The 25,946-nt window shown below is 32.4% G+C and overlaps 1 protein-coding gene across 1 annotated transcript in view; it reads right to left on the bottom strand.

The window, feature by feature from the left end:
• Positions 1 to 18,739, bottom strand: part of LOC129231132 (uncharacterized) — a 124,820-nt gene extending 106,081 nt beyond the window's left edge. Inside the window, exon 1 of the mRNA XM_054865379.1 lies at positions 18,713 to 18,739. The gene's annotated coding sequence lies outside the window, so the exon portion shown is untranslated. The remainder of the gene's footprint in view (positions 1 to 18,712) is intronic.
• Positions 18,740 to 25,946: the final 7,207 nt, after the last annotated feature.

The following is a 25,946-nucleotide window of genomic DNA, read 5'->3' as shown; positions in this document are numbered from 1 at the left end:
TTTTTTAGTCGGCGTCTCTGGGAGCTCCCTTCTATGCAAATCAAGTGCCCTAATTTTTTCAATGTCTAGCTACGGCACTGCTCGGCTCCCCGTAAAAAAAAAAAAAAAAAAAAAAAAAAGTCTGTTACTAAGACAAGTGACATGATCTAAATGAACCATTAGATTGTTTTACTTTCAAAACGCCATGTCACATTTGTTTGTTTAAATTATACACACCAGAAAATATGTAAATTGGCGTTTTCAAGGTACAAAATCTGACCTTTATTGGGGGCGGGGGACCTCCATGGGAGTACATAACTCCCTAAGCCCCCGGTGATGTCTTGCCCCCCCCCCAATAATTTTTGTAAGTCGGCGCCCCTGATGTGTTGATTTAGATGCAAATAATGTGCGAAGCTTTTCGCCTAAAATTAATCGGCGTTTACACTTCTAAAAAATAGGGATCTGTGGGGAGAATGTTTTTGTTTTTGCGATTCGAAAACGCAAGCATTAAGTATCATTGCTGTAATGTGTTAATAGCAAAATCGATAACAATAAAAGTCACAAGTAAATCCATCGCTTAAATACAAATGGAAGAAATAGAATCAGTCAATAGTCATTAGTTTACACTTTATCTGTATTAACTTATCGTTTGTTTGTTTGTTTATTTGTTTTTAATGAATTTCGAAAACATAATTTGATATAGAATGAATATAGTGTAGCAATATGTCAATTTATCGCGCATGATTTGATATTGCATGATTTAACACCTACACACTAATTTTCTGCAAATCGATCATTATAGCATTAAACAGTTTCAGAGCTTACGCATGAACTAGCATGTACTACATTTTACTACTTAAGCACTGCCAATCATGCAGTTTACACGTTGAAAACAGTTTGAAAAAAAAGGGACTATACTATAACAATAAATATTTTAGTCAGAAAAGGAATACTTTTGCAAAAAAAAAAAAAATAATAATAATAATAAATCAAAAGAATAAATCCAATCAATTAAAAGATAATTTATAGGAGATTCTGATGATTGGAGATAATTTATTGGAGATTGGAGTTAAAATGATCATTAAAATAACAGGGAATGAATCATACATTATTGACAAGAAAAAATATATTCTCCCATGACTTATCTCATTTTATGTTTCTCTCTCTGCAGTATTTTGGGGGATTTATTGGACAAATTTATTTCTAAGATTCAAATACTAATATTGCTATCAAGTACTGGTATCCTAGTAGAATATTGGTACTGTCACTCTGTAATACCAAAATAAAAAATCTATGATCGGAATTTACAGAAACAATATCACCAGTGACTAACATTTCAAATCTTCTTCACTTTCTCCCTCAGTAATTGTTACAAATGCTTCTTTTACGTGGAATCCCATGCACCATTAAACACTGAAAAAAAAAAAAAAGTCATCATATCTGTCTCGGCGAAGTAAAAATGACTTACAAGGTACAAGCATGGGTTGTTTCCAATCTCGTGGGAGCGTTTGCAATTTGGAAACTCTATGCTCTGATGAAAGACATGGCGAAGTGAGATTTATTGTATTGATGTCAGTTAAAGGCGAGGGCTAATGGCGACAATAATGAGTTATAACGTTCAAACTCTAGATGTCATGGAAAACATTTTTAGCAGTTTTGGCACACCTGAGTATTTTTTGATTTGAATAAAAAATTTTGTGGTATATGTGGGTCTGTAGGGGCAACTTTTTATAAACTTAAAATTTTGAAACAGCCTACTGATCAAAAGTATAAACAGCCAGCATTTTTGAAAACGATGTTTTTGAAAAAAATTCAATAATTGATTTAAAAATATTTTTTTCCAAAATGCTGTAACACGTAAAAATTACTCATACAGTCGAACTCGCTCTTAAAAAAGCCTGATTTAACGAGAACCCTGATTTAGCGGGGAAATTAAAAATACTTGGTTGGTATAATGTTAAGTCTTTGTGAGCATAACTCACGTTTAATGAGCAAACCCCACTTAAAGCGAGCAATATTTTTGGGATTCATAAATTTCTATTGACTTCCAACACACCTTATCTTTTTTTAGTAAATTTTCTTCAACATTCCAAGTTCAACCAAAGTTATAATAAATCATAAATCATGTGAAAAAGCGATGACAATACTTTTTTTAATTTGTGGAGTAAAGAAATATTTAAAATTATACATGTGTGTATATCTGTATTTTTCGAGAACAATAACGTAAGAAAGAGCCATTCAGGCAGTTCAAAGCAAAGTAGCCAACTTCTTTGGTGCTGTACATATTGAAAAGAAGAAGAAAAAAGCCACTACGACGAATTTTTATGATTTTTTTTCCCGAACTCATATTTTACGAGCACTTGGTTATAACGAGCAAATATCGCTGTCCCTTTGCATTTGTTATAAGCGAGTTTGACTGCATTTCCAAAAGATGAATATCGTAATAAAGATGAAATCGTACTAAAGATGAGAAAGATTATCTTTCAAATACGAAAAAACGCAAACAACAATCAGGCACAGTATCGAAGATAATGCAATTTAAAAGTTTGTCGAAGTGAGAAATGACGCCCACGCTGCCATTTTCGTTTTTTTTTTTTTTTTTTTTTTTTTTGTACAAAAAACAGAAATTACTCCGTTAACTTTTTTTCCGGATTTTAATGCTAAATTCAAAAACTAAAAAAACCAATAAAAGTTTATGAAGTTAATCCCTGTGCCTGGGCTGACATTGGTAACACCTTTTACTATTTATTAACTTGTAAGCTATTCTTTAAAAGTCAATTGAATGAAGTGTCCTCAAAAAAGACTAGTGTTGCTATAGCAAGTAGCCTTTTCAATAGCAATATATTCATACATCAATTAATTTTATGTCGATGAGTCGAACTTAATTACAGTTCAGTTCTAAAACCACTTTGTAAAATTGCTTCATGTTCATATAGTTCCTTGTTTGAAGTCATAACATTCCAAGACAAAGTGGATGCAGACCAAAGTAGCTATACGATTTAATGAAAGAGAAACTCAAAACGTTTAATATTTCGTTATTACCCAGGAAAAAATGTCAGCATAAAACCTGCATTGAACTACAGGTTTTAGGAAGGTTAATGCAGGTTTTTCAAAGGGAAAACTTGGATACAGGTTTAATGCAGGGACAATGCAGGTAATAAACAGGTTTTAGGAGGGTAATTTATCTTTGCATAAAACAACACAGGGATTTGACAGGTAGATGCAGTCACTGGAGAATAATTTGAACTTAGAAAATTTCCTACGGACATCAGTACAGGTTTTTCGAAGGAGAATTAAAAGCAGGTTTTATGCAGGGAAAGTTCTAGTAATGTACAGCTTTTTACATGGGCGCCCATATGCAAAATTTGAAGAAGGGGGGGGGGGGGAACCAGATATTTTCATTGTGGTTTTGCAAGATATTTTCCACATGGGAACCGCGTTTTCAGTTGATTAGAGTAATTAAAATTTGACATTTTTAATAACTTATTCATTAACGGCTGGAGAAGAAATGTTTTTACATTTTTGTAAAGAAAAGAGTACTAAAAGCAAAAAAGTTCTAATTTCTAAAGGAGAAGGGGGGGGGCTTGAGCCCCCCATTCCCCCTCATATGGGCGCCCATGGTTTTTTAAATCTATGATGATTGCAATTCAACGTTCTAAAAAATAGTACTTGAGGAGTGAATTCAACCATTTTCGAAAGACTTTATAATTTTCTACTGACAAACAAAACAGCAGGCCCGTCATTAGCCCCCCCCCCCCCCCGGCTTTCGAAAACGAACGTGAGAGTGATTTTTGCTGTTTTCTTTCCTCCTAGTATAACTTACATTGTTCTCGTCAGCCTATAAAACTCGACTACTGAACTTCCGAAAAAGCGAGATCCCCCAAAGAAGCGAAAAAAATGGCGAAAGAATCCCTTCTGAAAATTTTAATGGCGCAATGATCCCCCCCCCCCCCCCCGATACACCCAGGTCAAAGAAAATCAATATTAAAAGAGACTTGAACGACTTTTTAACCGACTTCAAAAAGGAGGCGGTTATCAGTTCATACCGTATGTATGTTTTTTTTTTTGTTTGTCCACTCATAGCGTCTCACCTAGTGAACCGATTTTGATGATTCTTTTTTTAATGGATAGGGGATGGCTCAACTTAGGTCCCATTACTTTGTTTGACCATATTTGTTCTTTCGAAAAAAAGTTATGGGCAAAAAACAGTAAATTTTATGCAATTTCCCTATTAAATGATATTGTAGCGAAGTTCGCACTTTTCATTCGTGGATAACGGTGGCTCAGTGGTAGAATTCTCGCCTCCCACACGAGCGGCCCGGGTTCAAATCCCGACTAGGACAAAGTGAATTTTACTAAAATTTCGTTTCTACTGTTTCCCGTTTTTTCTCGAATGTTCTGTTAATTTCTGTATCTTTCCAAGTCTGGAAAGTTCCAGCACTTTCTCAAGTTGTATATAAGGAGATGTAACGTTCATTCGTGGTTCTGAATAAAGATCTCGAGTTGAGACTAACGAGTATTCGCTTCATTTGGCTTTCACATTGTCTTCGCTATCTTCATCTACGCGACAATATGAAACTCATTGTTATAAAAGTTTGGTGCCATATAACAGTAACATTAATAGTAATTGTAATGATAATTTTGATTAAAACTTTTACTGAAATATCTACATTTACACTAAAAAGAATGAAATAAAAAAATTTTGGAAAAAAAAATAGAACCGACTTCAAAATTGCTCTAAAAAGTGAAAAATAATTTAATTCTTTAAACACCATCGATAATACTTTTAAACATAATTTTTGAAGTTGGCGCAAAAACAAAAAGTAAAATCCATTGTAACCATGCTTCGTTCATATTTTTATCAAAAAATCATCCAAAGTTAGAAACGAAACATTTATATCGTTACTCAAATATGCTGTCATCAATGCGTAATGCATGTGGCAGTGAAGAAACTGGACCTGGTTAAATTTATACTTGTAGGTGAGGTATGGTTGTGAATGATTTTATCGATCGTTTTTGCGCCAACTTCAAAAATTATGTTTAAAAGTATTATCGATGGTGTTTAAAGAATTAAATTATTTTTCACTTTTTAGAGCAATTTTGAAGTCGGTTCTATTTTTTTTTTCCAAAATTTTTAGCTGACAAACTTCTGTGGATCCTCACAGAATTTTTGAAAAACGAAAAACATTCATCATTTGAGCACAAAAGACATAATATTATAAGTTTTTCATGCTTTTTAAAAATTGATACTTTGTTCACCATGCAATCAGATACTGCGCGTGCGCACAATGTAAAAGGCGGGAGGTTTCGACGATGCTTGTTCACGAAAAAGTGGCAACAGCCAAAAGCCACGCCATCGCCATGTTGATTGTTTGTTTACGGAAGTGTATTTTCAGCTCTTTGCTCTTGTTAGTTAAATAAGTATTATGTGTATTAATCTTTCATCTTCCCCGCGAATATCAGTTTATTATTTAGTTTCGGAAGTCAGTAGCACTTCACTAAACTTATATTCAAAAACAGTTGACCATTAAAAATTTTCTTTAGTACTATATCTCTTAGCGATTCGTACAGTACTATGCGATTTTGATCTTACTCAGCAGGCTGGGTCTCACAAGGGATTCGTACAAAATGCATTGCCAGAATGTATTCGATGCATCTTCTTCTTTTTTTTTTTTTTTTTTTTTGCGTTTATCTTTATAAAAAAAATTTGAGATCATGATTAATCTTTCTGTAGCTAAATTATAAAAGCTCCCATTTTGGCATGACAAAATAGAAACTTACTGTCGTATTAAATTGACAAAAGGAATTGTTTGAATTCCTTTTATTATTGATTATCATCCAAAAATCAGCTCAACATAAAGTTTAATAAAAGACCTGCTTAAAACTTTCAAGCCGAAGACTTTTTTGATAACTTTTTATTAAAATACGTGTGAAAAAGAATTGATCGAGGTAAAATTTAGTTAAATTTATCTATTTTTAATTAATGAATTGTTGATTGTATATTAATTATTAATTAATTTTGTTTTATTATGATTATTTCTTGTGTGTACAATATTGTTGATTGCCTATCAAATTTATCAATATACCTGTCTAATTATCAAAAGAGCTGAAAAACGACTTCCGTATACACACAATCTGTTATTTCTAATATTCCACGGTAAGAAAAAGTTGTATTCAGTTTTAGATTTTTAGTGATTCTTCCCGCTCAATTTATATATGTCTCAAACAGAAAAAAAAAGTGAATTAAATTTTATTATTTAAAAAAAATTGAATAAAAGGGGATTAAACGTTTAAGGGAGTGGCCGCTAGGGCTGGGCCATGTATCGTAAAAACCAGTGTACATCCTATATTGTTTAACCGGTTTAGAATTTTCCTCTAAACCTACGCATCATTACCTCACCGACTACGAATCCAAGCACCAATGTACAGACACAGGGCTTCAATTGTTGCCATTTTAATCTTAATTGTTTCAAAACACTTGTTGAAGCTGTGGCATCCCAATGGGAGGTCCAGGTCACTGTGACTAACCTACCAAAAATGTTCATTGTCGACAATTTTCTGGCGATTCGGTAAATTTAGAGACTGCACATTAAAATTATTATTATTATTATTTTTTTAAAATTAATGATGTTTAGATACATGTTTGTGCTCATGCTCGTATTTTATCATTCGATAAAATTCAGAACATCATTCGACAAATTAAGATTTTTTTTGAGCAACTTAAAATTTTCTTTTTTTTTGAATGACACAAATAAGACTAGAGACGTACCGAGTAGCAGTTTGACCGAGTACTCGGCCGAGTACCGAGTTCCAATTATGTTTTAAGAAGAACCATCGACACACACGTGACGAGTTTTGAAATCATTGCAATAGTAGTATAGACTTCCATGTCTAAATAAATTTTTACAACTACTTGGTATTCGCCGAGTGCCTGATCAAAATTTGGCCGAGTACCGAGTACTCGGTACGTCTCTAAATAAGACAAAACAAGCTTTAAAAGCAAAATTGAAGTCAGGCGGAAAAAAGTCTCTCTCTCTTTTTTTTTTTTTGAAAGAAGCAGCTTGTTGAAGTAAAAACTATTATATATATAGCACATCATCTAAAAATATAAAACAGTTCAGAAATTTTCTTCAAAGTCTGAAATCAAAATTTCTAGAATGAAGGACCACTTGTTAAGGTAATTTTGTGGGTCTATAATTTCAGATATGTTTTGGACATGAATTAAAGTTTTTGACAATTATGTCAAAAAGAGGTTTTTGACACAACAGTAAAACCCACGGTCACGCACACAAAACCAGATAAAACCATCACCTGTCAAAAACTTGCCAACCCTGTGGATTGTGATAGAAAATTTTCATGAAAAATCATGCATTGTCTTGAAATCTTTTTTTCCCCGCCTCTCGTGCAACAATAATAAAAATATTGTTTTCAATGTTTCAAATTGATTAAAAGGTAAGTGAAGTAGTTTTTTATGTTTCATTTGGTTTTATTTCAGAAAGTATAAATTATATTATTTTCAATACTCTCAACCACTTTGATGTCAAAAACTGATTAAAACTTGGAAAACTAAAAACTGCTAAGTTGATGCTGAGAAAATTGGGCTAATTTTTCAGTACGTTTTAATTTAATTATATTTAATTTAATATATAACATTAATTGCATTAAATATATATGCTTCAATAATAACTAATTAATTATTGCTAATAACTTTAATAAAAGAAGTTCAAGTCATAGACCACATCAACATTTTATGATTGCTTGATCCAACCTAAGTTGAAATGACATGACATCTTTAGTAATAATACATCTGAAAGTCGCTCTGTCTGGATCTCTGTGACGTGCATAGCACCTAGACCGTTCGGCCGATTTTCATAAAATTTGGAACAAAGTTAGTTTGTAGCATGGGAGTGTGCACCTCAAGGCGATTTTTCAAGAATTTGATTTTGTTCTTTTTCTATTCCAATTTTAAGAACATTTTCCCGAGCAAAATTATCATAAGATAGATGAGTAAACTACCAAGTTATAACGAGGAACATGGGCCAGCCAATTGGGGAGAGATTCACCATACATTTTTTGTAAATATACAGGCGAGCCAAAAGACCTTTTAATTTTCTACTAAGGGCAAAGCCATGTGGGTACCACTAATTTAAAATAAAATAGGTAGCACTTGAAGGGTAATGAGGTGTCATATCAAATCATTACAGAAAAATAGAATATTTTGCCTCTCACACATTTTTTGAGAAGATAATTTTTCTTTCCTTCTTAACTTCAGTAAAAACTGATCATTACAAATAATGCAATCTTGATGGAAATATGCAACTTAGTTTTCTTACATCTTATGAGACATACAACATCAACCTTACTATAACAAAACATTTGATTATTGTAACAGAAAAAAAAAACTTCTAATGCTAAGTGTTCATAAATATGTAAAGTCAATAAACAGCTATTTTTTAAAAAATTATGCTTATGATAAAAAAATAATATTCAGTCAACTCATAATAACTTGAAGTCCCAAAAGATCAGCTAAAATGTACGAGTTATTGGTAGTTTGAGCTATGGGGAAGTTTCCACAACAGTCTCAAGAGTTTGGGAAACGATGAAAATTTCGAGATAAAGGAATATTCAAGTTATCAAGATTTGACTATTTAATAAGTTAACGATGATTAATAATAATACAGTAGCCCCTCGTTATATCGCTCTTAGTGAGAGAATATAAAAAAACGCCATATAACCGAGACCATTAAAAACGGTGATCTCTTTAACCTTCAAGTAACTCATATGTGCATCTAAAATTTTTCTGGCCTGTTCCTATATTAAGCTGATTTTCCGAATAAAAGATAGTTGTCTTACCAAATACTTAGAAAACAAATAAAAAATATCTAATGTTTTTTTAATTGTTTTTTTTTCTGGTGAAATAAGAAATCAAATTAATATTTCAATTTAATTATAATTAAGAATTCTAATTGATATCTTGAATATTTTACATGCCCTGCCGCTCATGTTTGTCTGAAAAATAGATGCCCAAATAAAAAATTTTAAATGTTCGGTTTTTTATTGAAAGTAACAAAAATATTTAAATTTGTCATATAGCATTAATCAGACAAAAAATTTAACAGCATTATATCTGAAACAAGAATTATTTCAATATTAAACAGAAATGGAAGTTAAAATAAATAGTACATAATAAGTTGCAAGTAAAATTACCAATAATCAATTAAAAAATATATAATAATTATATGCCAAGCCGGGCATATAAGGGTTAATTGTCCAATCAGAATTTTTACAAGCCCCAGGTATGTTGGGCAATATAATTTTTGAGCCCTGCTAGATACATTTAAGGATTTTAAATTGAAATGAATTTACTTTACACCTGAGACACAAATACATGAACTGCTTTAAATTGACTTAAAATAAAGATACAAATAATATGGTTAAAAAATTTCACCACAGTTATTTGGTATTCAGCCAGAAATTCAGTTAGAATTTTGACCAAATATTCGGTTTTCAGCAAAATTTGGTACTCAATGCATCTTCAAATTTAATTGCTATTATTTCTTAAATTGTATAAATCTTATTTACTGCTGTGAGTCATGTCATAGTTGTTAGGCAGGGACCTCAAGTTAGTAAAGCCCTGACTGCTTTGGGTTTATTCTGCCTTGGAGGTCGTAGCTAAATAATATAGATGCAAGCATGCTCTCCATATGCACAGATCTATTATTCGAATAATAATCATTTAAGTTCTCGACAGGGGTGCCAAAATATTTTGTGTTAACTGAATTTCGTGTTATCTGTTTTCCACGTTTACTGGATTTTGTGTATGCACACATTTTTTTTTGTTCTGGTGTCTCAGAAAATATAAGAACCAAGTACTTTGTACAAAAATGTACAGCCAAGCATTTATGTTTATAATTTCTAAATAAGAAACAAGTAATTCGAAACAGAGGCAATGGCTATTCGAACCAGTTCTCTGTGATAGTGCATTTTCAAACATCTGATTTTTCCTTGATCTCAAGACTGAAATTTCACTGCTGTGTTGATGGGTAAAAAAAACACTTGATCGCTTTTAGACCTTAAACCTCTACTTGGGCAGAACAAGTGTCCAGAATTAAGACTTTTTTTTTTCACAATGAAATTTTAAATCTAGGTTTGTCAGCCATTTGTCGAAGATTTCACTGTTCATCCCAGCTTTTTTACTGTAACATAGTCTACAGCTAAATTTAGTACTTTCTTGAACAACGTGGTTTTCCAGATTTTCCTACACAAGGAAAGGAATTTTCTCGCTGCCAGCCATGTCACTTGCATTCAAATGCAGATCTTCCGACTTTCGAAAGTAATTTTATGTTAAAGTATGGAGATTTTCTTTTTTCTTTTCCCTTTTTCTTCAAGACCTTGAAACTTTCTTTGTCTTATGCGGGATTTCGTCTAAATCCTCTTCATGTTAAAGAAATGGTTTAAGACTAATTTGTAGCTTTGTCTGACAAGGAATGGCATTTCATTCATGCTAAGCAAGTTCGTTTTAACAAGGTTCGACTGTATAACATGTTATAATTGCCGAAGCTTAAATAATTAAATATTTTCAGAATCACAGATGTGTGGCATTCGATCAAACTAGAAAATTAGTTAAAATTATTTATGCGATTTTATTTTCAATTCAAATTTTAAACTTTCTTTCACCATATCCTATATATACCAATAAATTTATTCAATGATTTTAACCTGCTTATGTATTAGAATTTGCCAGTTAACTAGTTTTTTGCATTTTGAAATATATTTATTTAGTTTGGACATTTTGACATTTTTCGTTTCGTAGTTTTTGCAGCAACTCCAATATTTTGTGGATATTTTTAAAATTTTGTTTTTATTTTCTTATTCTTTTAAAATAGATATATTTTTGCAAACTTGAACAATTGTATCATAGGGACAGGATACCATTTTTTCTAAGAAAAATGATATTTCTTTCTCTGTCTGATGAACAATACAGAGCAGACATTGTACAACAATGAAAGAAAAGTTGCTTTGCAGTCATTCAGTAAAGAAGCTATTATGAGCTGTTTTCTAAGCTGCATCCAGCTTTAAAGGAACATGCATTAGGAGTTCCAGTTCCAAGTTAGCATACTTTATTCTGAGTATAAATGTGGGTGGATGCATCAAGACTGTTTCAAATCATTCTGTAGACTACCGAGCACTAATCATACATGAATGTTGTCGCAACCCATTAGTTCAGCCGCTCTTCACTCCTTGTGTTTACAAATCTTGATGCAGTTTTGCATGTGATCTACCTATAGGTGTTTCAAACGAGGGGCTCTGTAATAAAGAAGCCGTGAATACCAGCGCTGACCCCTTTGTCTAGCGGTGTGAGAAGTCTGACTTTGAATGGGGAGATCCTATATTCGAATCCTGGTTTGGGCATAGATGTACTTTCTCTCTCTTATCCTTGTGCAGGGGCGGACTGGCCCATCGGACCACGGGCCGGTGCTTCCACCTGCCTGTGCTCCCTCGAAACTGGAACTTCAGATTTTCTTGCGCTCTCAAACCTGTGGCCTTCACAGATTTTTTTTTATGCCTCGAACAGGTTTTTTTTTTGGCTTCAGCTTTTTTTTCTGCTTTTTCACACCTGTGCTCCTTATTTTTTTATCCTTTTGCTCCCTCGGTTTTCATCCTGCGCCCTCAAACTGGTGCGCCTTTGGTTTTTTTTTTCGATTTCCAGCTTCCCGAACCTGTGCACCTTTATTTTTAATTTTTGCGCCCTTTGGGAATCAAGGTTCACACCCTCTTGGGGGATCCAGTCCGCCCCTGCCTTTGAATGTTCTGTGAATAATAGGTCACCCGTTAAACGTGTCCTCATGGCATGTGTGTGTACAGCGGAAATCAGACTTTACTTCAAATTACAGTACAGTTGGAAAAGTGAAGCAACCTACCCCAAAAGTTGCCAACTCAGCTGGCACAAGACAACAACAACTACATGTGTTTGACTTTTTCTAGACATAGAACCTGTACAGAGTTTGAACGTAAATCGAAAGCTTTTCAACGCCGGTTATAATGGATTAAAAAGCCTGTACAAAGCCTGCGGGTAAATCAAAGGTGCAGGCTATTAACAGTTAATTCGGACAAAAAAACCTGAACAGAGCCTGCAGGAAAATCGAAGGCACAGGTTATTAGCAGTTATTTCGGACTAAAAAACCTGAACAGAGCCTGCAGGTAAATCAAAGCCGCAGGTTATTAGCAGTTATTTCGGACTAAAAAACCTGAACAGAGCCTGCAGGTTTTGATCAGGTTTTACGTAGGGAAATCAGTCCGAAATAACTGCTAGTTTTACGAGGTTTTTTTTTAAAGGTTTTACGCTGACATTTTTTCCTGGGTAAGTATGGACGAATTGTAAAGCAATGTTTGACAATTAGAAATATCTACAATAAAACGTATGATACTACGCATTTTTAATAAATAGTATTTTATAGAACATCACCATATAAAAAATTTTATTTATTTAACACAATGAATTCATTTAAAAAGATATTTTATTTTAAAAAAATGAAAAATGAATCAACGCACCTTGAATATTTTTTCTTCCACAATTGAGGAAGGATTGTATGCGGGTTTATTGCGATAAATTGCTACCTTGAAAAACCGAAATTGGAAAATATTAACTTTCACTGGTGATACACTGGAAATCTGCGGTCTTTCACCTATATAATTAGTAAATGTCGACATTTACAAGAGTTCGGACTCAACCTGTAACATTATCCATAACAAGACTAGTGCTTTGGTAGATAAGAGTGGTTTTCAGCGCAATACTTTTATATATTTTTCTTAGGTTATTTAATTACTTTTATTTAAATGATATACAATTATGGTTGGTGGCAACGGTTTTTTTTGAGGGGGGGGGGAGATAATCCAAAAAAAATCCCTGTTTCCGTTTTTTTTACCAATATATTCGTGATACTTGATAATCTCTCTTCATTTCGCTACTTTTCTTTTTCTCTTGCTTTCCGTATTTCCAAATGTTGGAGTTTAATTTTAATAAAAACCGAGTTTTCAATAGTTTCAAAAAGAAGTCCTTACAGTGCTAAGTTTCATGAACCAATACAACCAATAAATCAGACACATAAAATTTCTTAATTATGATTGAAACATTTTCTTTTAAATTGTACTTAATCGTTTCGGTGAGAGTGAAGTTAATTTAGTAGCATAATTTACAAAAAAAAAAAACTTAAAAACCTACTTGCTGATCCGGAGGAAATCTATGCGCCAAAGGGTGAGAATACTTTTTTTTAAAATAAATATTAAATGCCTACGAATTTTAAATGATTTACACAAATTGGATGGATAATAATTAGTTTTGTAAAATAACTGATGAAAAATGCATATTCAAGGCCTTAAATACGATACATAGAAAATATTCTTTAAAATATATGTCTAATCTTTTGTAAAATTAAAGCTGATACAGAAACATGAGATTAGATTTGAGATAATTTCATGTAAGTTATGGAAGAAGGCTACGTGCGAAAGGTCGGAATTTTATTTCAATCAAAAACAAACTTTGAACATTTTAAAAAATTTAACGTAAATCAGACAATGCTGAATTATGTTAAGCAATACAATTAATAAAAAAATCTACCTGGTACCGGTACCAATAGTGGCACACCTAAAATTTAAAAAAAAAAAAACGTAATGCTTATTATTTTAAAACCTGAATTTATTGATCTTTCTTGCCACAGTATAGGTACAAGGTTTGTTTGACATATCTCAAACGTAATGGCGTACGAACGGTATATTCCATAGGGGCACGTAATTTCTTGAGCAGATATAAGTCCGATAATAGTCCGTGTTCGTTTAGTTTGCCCTCCAAAAGTACACTGTAAAAAAATTCCGAAACGTTACTGAGTATTTCCGAGTTACGTTTCGGGATTTTAATGGGTTTTACCCACTTCCTGGAAAAATCAAGTATCCGTGTCAAAAAGTTTCCTGAATTGCTACAAGAAGCGCGAATGCAGACTTTTCAATGTTGTCATAAATATTTTTAGCTCCCAGTTTAAAGATTAACTGAACGTATTTATAAAGTGCATCGGCTTCAGTTCAGTTCAATTACGGCCCGTCCATGCTAATAAAGCTTCCAAAGGGAGCGAAAAAGTGTGGACTATTTTGCTTTGCAAGAATTGCAGGCGGGTAAAGTTCTCGTCATTTACTAGCAATTCTGGCTTAGCTTTGGCTAAGGCTCCTATATAAGGGGAGCTGACTTATCCGACATTTTGGTTCCAAAATTATCGGGCGAAAAAAATAAACATTTGTACAAAAGCCTCGTTGCAGAAAACTGGTGTCCAAACTTTAGGTGTGTTGCCCGATTGATGTTTGATTATTTCATTCTGTGGATGAATACAATTTAATTAATACAAATTAAAAACAAATAAGGTATGAAAATGAGGTTTATTACCGTAAACATTTCCCGATACATTTTAGCTGAATTTGTAAACGAAGTTATCTTTCAAAATTTACCTAAAGTGACATTTTACTCAACTTATCATCAATTATTTTACGACTTAGCAACCAGCGAATATTATGACGTATTTATAAATACTAGAAACGAGGTTGGATCCATTCTGTCTTGGAACCAATATGTCGGATAAGTCAGCCTGTCTTTTTCAAGGGGCTCTAGCTTTGGCCATGTTTCCAATAATTCTCTTGGAACTACTTTGGTAAATCAGGAAGATGCCGAGCTATTATATTATACATTCCTCAGTTGAATCTGAAGTTTCAGAGATACGACTGACTTCTAACGGGAAGATTTCTGAATTTTTCAGGAAGCTTCCGGGATAATTTTAGGAAGGTTACCAAATTTTAGCAGAAAACGTTCCTGGTTCTTGCAAGTTCTGTTACTGGCAGAAATTAGGCACATCAGCTGCCCATTATTTTCCAGGAACGTTTCTGAATCGTTTTTACAGTGTAACATGTGAGTTTTTTAACGTATTTTAGTATTTAAGAAAAAAATCAGTTAAAAGTAGTATTTTGTAAACTTATGTCTTTTTTTTTTTTTTTTTTTGTGCTTTTGTTTTGAGACATGCCAATATTGTCGCAGGCGTGAGCAATACATTCAATGATTTAAACATGACAAAAAAGGGATGCATAAAAACTTCTATTTCACCTCATGCTTGATGATTTAGTAGAATAATAAAGAAAAAAGGACGTAAAATACCTACATATAGACACGGAAGAAAACTACGTGCCCACACGTGGCAAATAATTAGGTCCCAAGAGAGCTCAGAAGTCTTTCTAAACGCAACAAGCTATCCCCGACTTTGAAGCCGATGATTTAGAGGGCTGAAGGATTTGTTCGTGGCAAAAGGGAACTATGGGGAAAAGGGAATTCATGTTAGTATCATAAGGGGGGAATCTCATAAATTCTCTTATGGGCTCAGGGTTTTATCTAAATTAAAGCTTATTTTCGCTAGAGATTGCAGACAATGATTGCGGAGGTGTTATTTGTGATTTAGGAATAGGATCAATCACTCGCGGAAATATTATTAAAAATTTCTTCTTTTTAGCTTGTCTAGCTAATCTTGTAAGCTGAAATTTGAGTTGAAAATGTACTTTACCACGGGTCTATAATTTTGGCATTGATCACGGAGTGTAGCTGTTCTATATCAGCTACACGTAAAATTTCATTAAATGTTTTTGTAAAAAAGAAGCTTGTTCTCGCTAGGAATTGCAGACATTGATTACAGAGGTGTTATTTGTGGTTCAGGAATAGGACTAATCACTCGCAGAAATGTTAAGGAAAAGTTCTACCCTATTGGTGCGGGAATCTAGTTAGCTGAAATTTGAGCTGAAAACGGTATTTTAAGGCAGGTCTAAAATTTGGGAATAGACGTAGCAGCGTATCTTCGCTTCACCATATTTGTTTCTTTGAAAAAAGTTTCAGGTGCAAACACTAATTTTCATTTAAATCAGAAAGACACACTTTTATACTTTCTTATTAAGTGGTGACTTTATTGTTAAAACATTGGTTGCCATAAAGCAGTAGTATTAGCAGTAATTATAATGACTTTTGCGTGAAGGCTTCTTTCTCTAAAGCAAACCCTTTTCTTTATCTGGTGATATGGTTTATCTTCCTCCATGTTCATAACAGATAATAACGGGATCAAGTTCGAGACATAATATTTTTATCACGAGCATCTTGTATGGTTGTGAAATACAAATTAGTTTGGGAATAATATTAAGAATTAATGTTTCAAATAAAATAACAAGCTATTATAGATGCAACTTGATAATGCAGTTGTAAATAAGAATCTTATATTTGTTAATCAGCGTACTAAATGATGAAGTAAATAAGTTCTTCCACCCGATATATTTCACTGAACAATACATTGAAGCAAAATGGAATGTAATAGAAAAATAACAAGCTAATGATAAATAGAATTAGAATTGAGTGTAAGATGTAGTTTTTCGCGAAATGGGAGATTTTAAGGCATCTCAGTTACAAAAAAGAAAAAAAAAGGACAAAAACGAAATTAGTGAAGAGAAGGACAAAAGACGAGAGGGCAAGGGTCAGAAAAGAAAGCAAGAGGATTTTTTGTTTTCCTCTTTACTTTTGTAACCTTTCTCCTCCCGTCTGTAAGAAAAATATTTGAGCGTTTTATTTTACTAATATTTGCTTATGTCACTCATAATGTCATTTGGAGTGAACAAAAACAGAATTTCATTGTTTCAACATTGTTTCTTTCCTTCCTTTTGGATGAATTGAGAGATAGATATTTGTTCAATGTGTCTGATCCTATACTCTCTTTGCGGTCGTATTCACCAAATGACTTGACCTTCGGTCAAGTCATTTGGTCAGTCACCCAAACGGTTGATTGAAACGTTTTTAGAACGTATTCACCAGAATATTAGGCCCTCGGTCAGACACCCGAACTGTCGATTAAAGCATTGTAATGCCCGTATTCACTAGAATATTCAACACTCAATCAGAGCTCCGAACCGTCAATTGAAGCATCCCTGCTCCAGTATACACTAGAATATTCAACTCTCAGTCACATACCTGAACCGCAGATTGAAGCCTTCAGTTGAAGAAGTCTTCGACCGACGGTTTGACTGTTTGACCGAGAGTATATTCGTTTGAGGAATACGATCTTGAAAGAGTAACTGGATCCTTTCATTTCCATTTACTAGTTTCAATACAGGCTAGTTATTTTGCTTTTCTTTTTTTTTTTTTTAATTTTTTTAGGGCTCTCGGAAAAGATTGTAAGGTTTTGGGACCTTCACAGTTGCAACGTAGAACGAACTGTGTAAAATAGGGTCTGGTCTTTCGCCTGAAGACGAACCAGTACCTTGAATCACGTGCATTTTATATTCTCTGTTAGTGTTTTTTTTTTTCCTTTATTCTGTTTCATTGTTTCGGTTTCCATTTCATTGTTTTGATATTTGTCTGCTTCTGCTGAATACTTTTGTACTGCTCACAAATGTGAAAACTATTTTTATCTACCAGTGTTAAAATATACTTAGCATTTTGGTTAAAGGATTGCGCCTTTAACTAAATCGCTACCCGCCTCGATTGACTGAGCCACAAATGAGAGCAAAATGTAGTCTTAGAATACTGTAACTGCACTAGCTTTGGCCGTGTTTCGTGAAATTCTTAGTTTTTTCGATAAAACAAAACGGCATCAGTCTACGTATAACTAAAAACGCATATAAGTTTTCTTGAGAGGCTCTTGGTCTACTTTGAAAACGTGACCGGTTTTATATTGGGAAAGTTTCTGAATTCTTCAGAAAAATTCCAAGTAATTATCAGGAATGGTACTGGTTTTTAGAGGAAAAAATTCCAGTTTTTGCCGGATATGTTACTGTCAGAACTTGGCCACATTATTTGCCCATTATTTTTCAGGAACGTTTCTGATTTTTTTTTTTTTTATACAGTGAAATCATTTGTTACAGAATGTTCAGAAGCAGTCTTTTGGCTGACATATTTTACATGAACTATGTATGAGGAAACCATGCATGTTAAAAGTTTTCAGCTGTACATGGTGAAAAGTGATAAGTTAAAAACATTCGAGAGCAAAATGCCACGTAAGTAATTTTTAATACGCAAAACATTTGCTAATAAATAATCGTATTCCAAAAGATTCAATATCATAAAATATTAATTAGATTTCTTGTAACAGTATTTGACTGGTTCACCGAAAACTTACCTACAGTTTTATTACCAACAATTTGTTCTTGTTTTAACCAAATATCAAAGAAAATATTTTGCTATTTCGTAATTGCTTCATTAAAGAACTTCATGTTTAATAGTTTGACATTTTTTTTTCTTTAATCTCTTATTCATGTTCTTAGCTATTTAACTCAGATATTTTTTTAAATAAAAATTCCTTTGAGTGAGGGTAAGAAAAAATTTCAATAACAAAATAAATGTTTACAGACTCATTGAAAAATGAGTAGATAGAACGTAAAGTGCTCTTGACATGCTCATTATTTATTTTAAAATTTCGCTATTATTTTCATTTTCATATGTTTGAGTAAAATATTTAAATTCAAAAAAAAAAATTATACACTTCTTTTGAGGATAACTTCAATGCATATTTCTTTTTTGATCAAAGGTTTCGACTTATCTCGTAAAGAAAAGAAAAAATTTACAAAATCGCTGATGCCAGCTGAATTCTCTTTCAAATTTAAGGTTTTATCCTTGGGAGAAGAATTTATAATGCTCAAACAATATATTTGCAAAAAAAAAATCATTGCTTACCTCACGACTCTGCGAAGTCCAACATCCACAGCTTTTTTCAGCTGAGGGAGAAATTGCAGCTGATGCAGCTTATGCAAAACTCTTTATAGGTGATATAGCACCCCTTGGCGCTTGCATCACTGCTAGAAAAGAGCCAGATCCTATCTGGGATGAATCCTTGCTTGTATCCCTGATGCGGAGAGTAAGCACATCTGCTTGTATGAAGATTCTCGTTGCAAAAGCAAGGATCACTGGATTATGCGGCTACAGCGCCATCTGTTGGCGGAAGTCTCGTTCTGATCGAGTCATCCTCTACCTGAATAGGTAAAAGGTGTTATTATGTTTATCTTTGGCAATCAAGACTAACAAAGCACAACAGGGCGTTGCCCCAAAACTGTATAGGGTGCGTTGCATTGCATAGTAAAAAGAATTTCATATACGAAGCAATATTGATCATCAACAAATAGCTAGTGGAATGAAAATGGTCAAATATGCTTTGTTCTAAAATTGTGATTGAAATGTGAAAACAATGTAATTCATAAATAAAGTACAGATTGTCAAGAAAAAGAAAACAAATTTGTGATTCATAATTTGTGCTTTATTTCAGTTTTTTTTTTTTTTTTTTTTTTTTCATTTCAATCAAATAGTTAGTGAAATGAAAAATGATTAAATATGTTTTGTTCTAAAAATGTGATTGAAATGTTAAAACGACGTAAATTCGTATATAAAGCAGAAATTGTCAAGAAAAAGAAAACAAATTTGTGATTCATAGTTTGTGCTTTGTTTAAGTTGTTTTAATTTTCATTTCAATCAAATAGCTAGAGGTTTTAAAAATCAGAAGAAAATCTGTCGAAAAATCCTTGTTTAATATTTTATTTATATGAATTTTCCAAATTTTTATTTTATTTCTGAAGAGATTAGTTGGAAATAAAATCTAAGTTTGGTAGCTTTTGTTAAATTTTGCAGGGGGGAGGGAAAGATGCATTTTTACTCTTTAAAAACTTGATTCTTAATAACAAAGAGACAGATTCACGGATAAAATTTTAATTGGATTTTAAAAATCAGAAGTACATATTTCGAAAAATACATGTAAAATACTTTATGCATTAATGTCGTCTTACGAATTTTTAAAACTTTTTTTTTTTTTCAAATTTCTATATCTGAAGCGATTAGTTAGGAATATAATCAAATTTGTCAGCTTTTGTTAAATCTTGCTAGATGAGGGTGGAGAAACATAATTATTATTTAAAAACTTAATTCTTAGTCGTAGAAAGGAACGTTTACTAGTAAAATCTCAAATTTGTAACAAAATTCTTCCAAGGTAATAAGAGTTTTTTTTTTTTTTTTTTTTTTTTTTTTTTTTTTTTTTTAACTGTTGAAATGTAGTAACTATTTTATATTTTTTGGTGAGTCCTGATTTTTTCAACATTTTCTTTTTTTGCTGAAAATTATTACACGCATGAATTAGAAGTTTTTGATTGAGAATTTTTAACAGGTTTAAGTACCTCTAACTGTGGGAATTTAGAAAACGTTCATGAAAGAGTAAAAATAGCGCTCATTTCAGAGATTCCTCTCCAAAATAAATTTAAGAAGAAAAAATCAACGAACCAAAAAGGAGTCGTCAGAATGAAACGAAATTTTGCATACGTGAAAACGACTCCAACCCCTTGCTTGAAGACAATACGTCATCCAACCACCAATTTGCATGAAGACTAGTTATTGGAATTCCTTCAGTAAATTGTAGGACAATTGAAATAACCGTGAACCGCTAGAAAAGAGAAAAGGCATAATGGAAGAAAAAAGAAAATGAAAAAATTGTTTCCTCTTCGGAGGCATCAGTTATTCACTGTTAAATAGTATGATGATTTTGATAAACAAATATATAGTTTATTTACAAATAATTCTTTAAGGACTTCTTTTGATGTTAACTATTTATTTACGAACGTTCCCTTCGACGGTTCGTTGTTATGCCTTCAGAGAAGACTTTTCGAATTTCATATCACCTCTAAGGAAATTGAGGATTTTATTTTCTTCACTCGTATCTATCTTCAGCAACGTTCTTTTGTTTTAATTCATTTTTTATACTGTGTTAGATGGTCAGGCAATGGAAGAGTAACTCAGCCTCATTGTTAGTGATATTTACATGCATTAATTTGAGGTTAAGTTGTCTCAAAAATTGCAGTTTCAGTTTCATGTTCTGAATGTTGGTGATTATTTTTTCTAATTGATCATAGTAAGTTTAAGAGTGATGTAGTATAATTTATTTTAAACTATATTGATCCTCAGATTTAATTCTCTTCGCCTAAGAAAAAACAGGATAATTGCATACCCTTTCTTGATCTTCTCCTTTCTCGTACTGAACTCAGTTTTAAAACTATTATTGATAGCAAACCTTTTGCTGTTTCTTTATCTCCTCATAGTTTATTGACTCATTCCCACCTAACCAAAAATATTCTAATTTTAATACTTTTGCTTATCATGCTATTAATATTAGTTATTCACCCGAACTTCTTAAAGCGGAACTTACCTATATAAAAGCTGTAGCAATTCAGAGACTATCCACCTACTTTGATTGATTCCATCTACAAAAAATTGCATAAACCTCAAACTAATGTTCTTAACAGAACTTTGATCGCAAGGAATTTGGTTGTTGTGACATTCCTTTCATCTGTGGGTTATCAGGTTGCTTATACGTTTCTAATTAAAAAGTTGCTGTTCTTTCCTATCAATAAACTTTCGTTCTCTTCTCTGAAAGATTACATTCATCTTACATCCTCTTAATTTTCTTGGAATTTACAAAACTAACTGCTCCTGCAGTCTTGCCTATATAGGAAAAACTCATCGTGCTTTGAAATTTCCTGTGAAAGACCCTCAATGTTATGTGAAAAAGCAACAAATAAATAAGTCTAATATTGCCCATCATTGTTGGGACTTGAATCACGCTTTCGATTTCAACTCTTTTCAAATTATCCAAAAATCCCCCAATTCATCATATTTCGATTTTGGGGAATCTTTCCATGTTTTGAGGAATTGTTCTAACTTACATAACGATCTTCAAGATATTCCGTATTTTTCTGCAGTCTAGTTTCCAATTTCATAAGTCTGTTCTTTATCTTTATAATTTTGTCTTTTGCATGCATTTATATGCATATTTTTTATTTGTTTATTATTTTCTTCATTCATTTCTATGTGTCTTGCTTGGTTAATGCATAATTTGTTTTCGTTTTTGTAATGCAGTTGGCATTTTTTTCCTTTCTTCTATTTGTCGTTCTTTTTCTTTTCAGAAATTTAGTGTTTGGTTTCATTTCATGATTTTTTTTCTTTTATTCTGCCTTTTTTTTTACCCTTTCTAGCGATTCACGGTAGTTGAAATTGCCTTTTTTGTTATAGCTTTAGTGGCTTAGCCTTCCGCAAATCGAATTCTTTCTTGCTTTGGTTTCTCACCTGTAAGAAAGATTTTGAACATGGTATGCATTCCAATTGGTTGTTTTTTGGTTTATAATTTTTTCATTGGCCTTCGGTTAATCCGCTATTTTTGCTTTTTAAGCCGCTTCGTTCTACTTCGTTGCATTTGTCAGATGTCTTTTCATTCATAACTTTTTTTTTTCTTTTTTTTGCGTTGAAAGATGCATTCCTTGTAACGCCGAAACACGTGCTTGTAGTGATCTGGAATTTGGTGCTAACCTTGCCATATCTTATTTAACTTTTTCTGTAGAAAGGTTAAAATTGGAAATTTGTTTTAAAAATTCCAGTACAGAAAGAAAGAGCAATGTAGTTTATAATAAGACTTGCATTGAAACATTATTTCTTATTTTTGGACAAAATTTTGTGCCCTTAAAAGAAATTTTTTTTTTCACTTTAAGAATACGTGGGGCAAAGTGAAAAATAAAATATTTTTCTAACTTATATTTTCGATTTATCTAATAATTGAAAATATTTTTTTGTCAAATTAAAGAGTAAATAAAAGAACTAACAAATAAATGAATGGATAAGAAAACAATAAGCAAATAAATTAGTTAATAAATGTTTGAGAAAAAATAAATGAGTGAATAAAATAGTGAATGAATGAGAAAAAATGAATAAATGAATAAGTAAGTAAGAATGAGTTATTCACTGAAGGAATGTAAATGAATTAATTAATAAATCAGTACTTTAGTGATATAATAAAGAATTGAATATGAAGATCTAACTTTGAGAACAAAATGAGCACTCTTGGTATATTTTTTTCCGTCTTCTACGATATCAAGAACATTCAACGGAAGTTTTGCATGCGCTTATGCACTTTGCAGTATCTGGCGATACCGATGTGCATGTGCTTCAAGAATAAGGAAAAACAGTATCGTTAGAAATGTTTGAAACAAAGAAAAAAACATGCTTCGTGTGACTAACGTTCACTCCTCTTAACATTTAAAAATGGAATTTAATACATTTTATTGTCTCAAAAAGAGGGGGATTGGCTTTAAAGGAAAGTTATATTGCTTCCCTATCTTAGAATACGTTTCCCAAATTGGTAGTCGCAGCTGATGGATAGTTAGACATTGCTTGGCTGCACTGCAATTCCAAGTACATACACATTGGAAACAAGTTTAGAAGGCTTTAACTCAGGAAAAATGTTTCAGTTGCCTAAATGTGCCCTAAACTGAGTCCCGAATGTGCTCCGTTAAAAAGAAAGTGTACTGAATTGTGCTCCGAATCAATTACGAATGTGTCCCGCGAAGAATATTCGTTAAGTTTATACTTGGATACACGTTTCCGAACAGAGTGTTAGTGCATTTTAGAACAGATATTGAAACAAATTCGGTTATACCAGAGAAGTCATCGCTTTTTTTTTTTTTTTCGTACAAGAATAATTTCAACAGCTTTCTTTAACTACTATTCAGTAGAATCTCAAGTATTATCCGACTAGAAATTTTGTTGATCTGTATCGGAGTCGGATATTGTCTCAAAAACAGTCAAAGAGAATTGCCTGACAGAAAACTGTCCATCCCCATAGCGTAGATTGTCAGCGGTCTCACGAGGATGTTGCAAAGCTAACAGTAATCAAAGGATAATTCTACTCGTGCGGTTAAAAGTGTTTCAAAAGGAAGGGACATGGGTTAGTGTTCAAAAATATTCTTAAACGTGTTCCCAAAAGTGTTAAAAAAGGTGCTAAATAAGTAGTGTTCTCAGAAGTGTTTAGAAAACTATTCAACCTCAAAGTCTTCCTCAAAAAAGCATTCGTGTTCAAAAACTGGTGGGAAATTTGTAGTGTACGTTTTCTAGAATAATATTGAAAAAAATATATATGAATCAAGTATAAGTTCCAACTGCTTTCAGAAACTTCTAGACTCATTTTACTAGAATAGTAATAAAAGGAGAAAATCATGAGGTACTGGAATTTTAGTTTCTGCTCGATAAAAGTACAGTGGAAGTAGAGATTAATCTTACTTAGGCAAATGTTAGCAAATAGGATTTCCCACAGGAGCAATAATTTTCAAATGACTTTTTTAAAGAAAAACCTGTTGTTTCGTTATATTCTAATTGTATTCAGATTCGTCATTTTGATTTTTTTTAAAGAAATGAGGCGGCAAAGAGTATAATACTTGTTGCAATTTCTACCAAAAACAGCAAAAACCACGCTCGCTTACGTATAAATACATTGATTTTCCAAAGGAAGGGAGACAGTTCATCCCCCCCCCCCCCGATCCTCTAAAAGACAGATATGATTTTATTTTTAAAGAAACAAATCAAAATTTAAATTTACACTATTTTTTTGAGTTCATCACCTAAGTGTTTTAATAACTTTTTAATTAAATACTCAACATACATCATTTTTTCTGCTTCTATAACTGACACTAATCACAGTAGAAATGAAACTCATTATGCAAAATTCAAATGCAGGAGTAAATATTTTGCCTGACTTAGGCATAATTTTTAAAATCAGGAAAACTTTATGGAGAAAGGAATGTTTTTATTTACGCCATTTTCTCTACTTTCACATTTCAATTCAACACAGTTTACGGTAAAGTATCATTTTGATTCAGTTATATTGTGAAAAGTAGAAGCCCTGTTTATGAGTTACCAAATTGTATGTATTTTTTAACAATTCTGACATCTGTGTCTCTTAGCTTATTCATTTTTGGAGATTTCTAACACGCCATGAATTGAAATTGTGTCCGATCATGAGACAGGCACCTGTTGGGAAAGGTCACGATTTCCCTTTTCGTGTTTCCGACGCTACATGGAACATTTCCAGGAAGTCACGATTACGTCACGACTTCATTTGATGAGGTGGTTTGATATGTTTGCATAACAGATTGAACTAACAGCTTTGTTTTGTATGCACTACTTAACACGAAACGTAGAAAACATATTGATGGATAAGAATTTTTAAGAGAATTCACTACATTCTACTCATACCCTTGAAGAAAAACAGCGAAAGTAAAAGAGCAAATTTACAATGAAATTTACAAACTTGTGCTTCAGATTTACAATTAATCCTTTTTTAGTAGGTGTGAATAAAAAGAGAAAAATTGCAAAATCATTACACGACTGATGCAATATTTTAAGATCTATAACTAGCAAAAACATGTAGGGTAAAAGGGGGCTAATGTGGACAAATTTTGCATTTTTTGGAAAAAAATACATACACTAAATACTGTTTTTAATGTACTTGATATTTTTTTTACAACAATTTGCACTTTTGCACTTATTTTAATCGATATATTAAAACATTTGGCCGAACAGTTATTTAAAAATTGTTTTCAAAAAGGTTGTTTTTGTCCACACTAGCCCCGTGGCATGTGGCTAGTGTGGACAAGCTATAATACTAATTAAGCAATGTAAACAGTGGATTTGAAAACATAAATAAATAAGTTTTAACATAAATAGCAGATTCCTTATCCAATGTCAACCTTAACAAAGTATATTTTAATTCATAATTTAAGTTTAAGATATTAATGTAGCTAATGATTTCTCTAAAAATGAAGAAACTATTTGAAAGACAAATTAAAATGTTTGAGAGCTATTCACTCTTAATTTAAACGAAAAAAAGCTATTTTATAATGCAGAAGATTTTTTTTCTACATTAAACTATTATTAAAGATATCAACATGGAATGTTATAAGAGATGCAAAGTAGAACATGCACCGTAAAAACAATTCAGAAACACTCCTGGAAATTAAAACCACCTTGCAGTTATTGACGAGATATCTCGTCCATTTAATATGTAATTCAGGGAATGTCCAACTGCAAGGGGGTTAATAGGTAGCTCACC

This window comes from Uloborus diversus, chromosome 10 (genome assembly GCF_026930045.1).
Source record: "Uloborus diversus isolate 005 chromosome 10, Udiv.v.3.1, whole genome shotgun sequence".
In the NCBI taxonomy this organism is placed as follows: domain Eukaryota; kingdom Metazoa; phylum Arthropoda; class Arachnida; order Araneae; family Uloboridae; genus Uloborus; species Uloborus diversus.
This window is presented reverse-complemented; position numbering and strand designations above follow the sequence as displayed.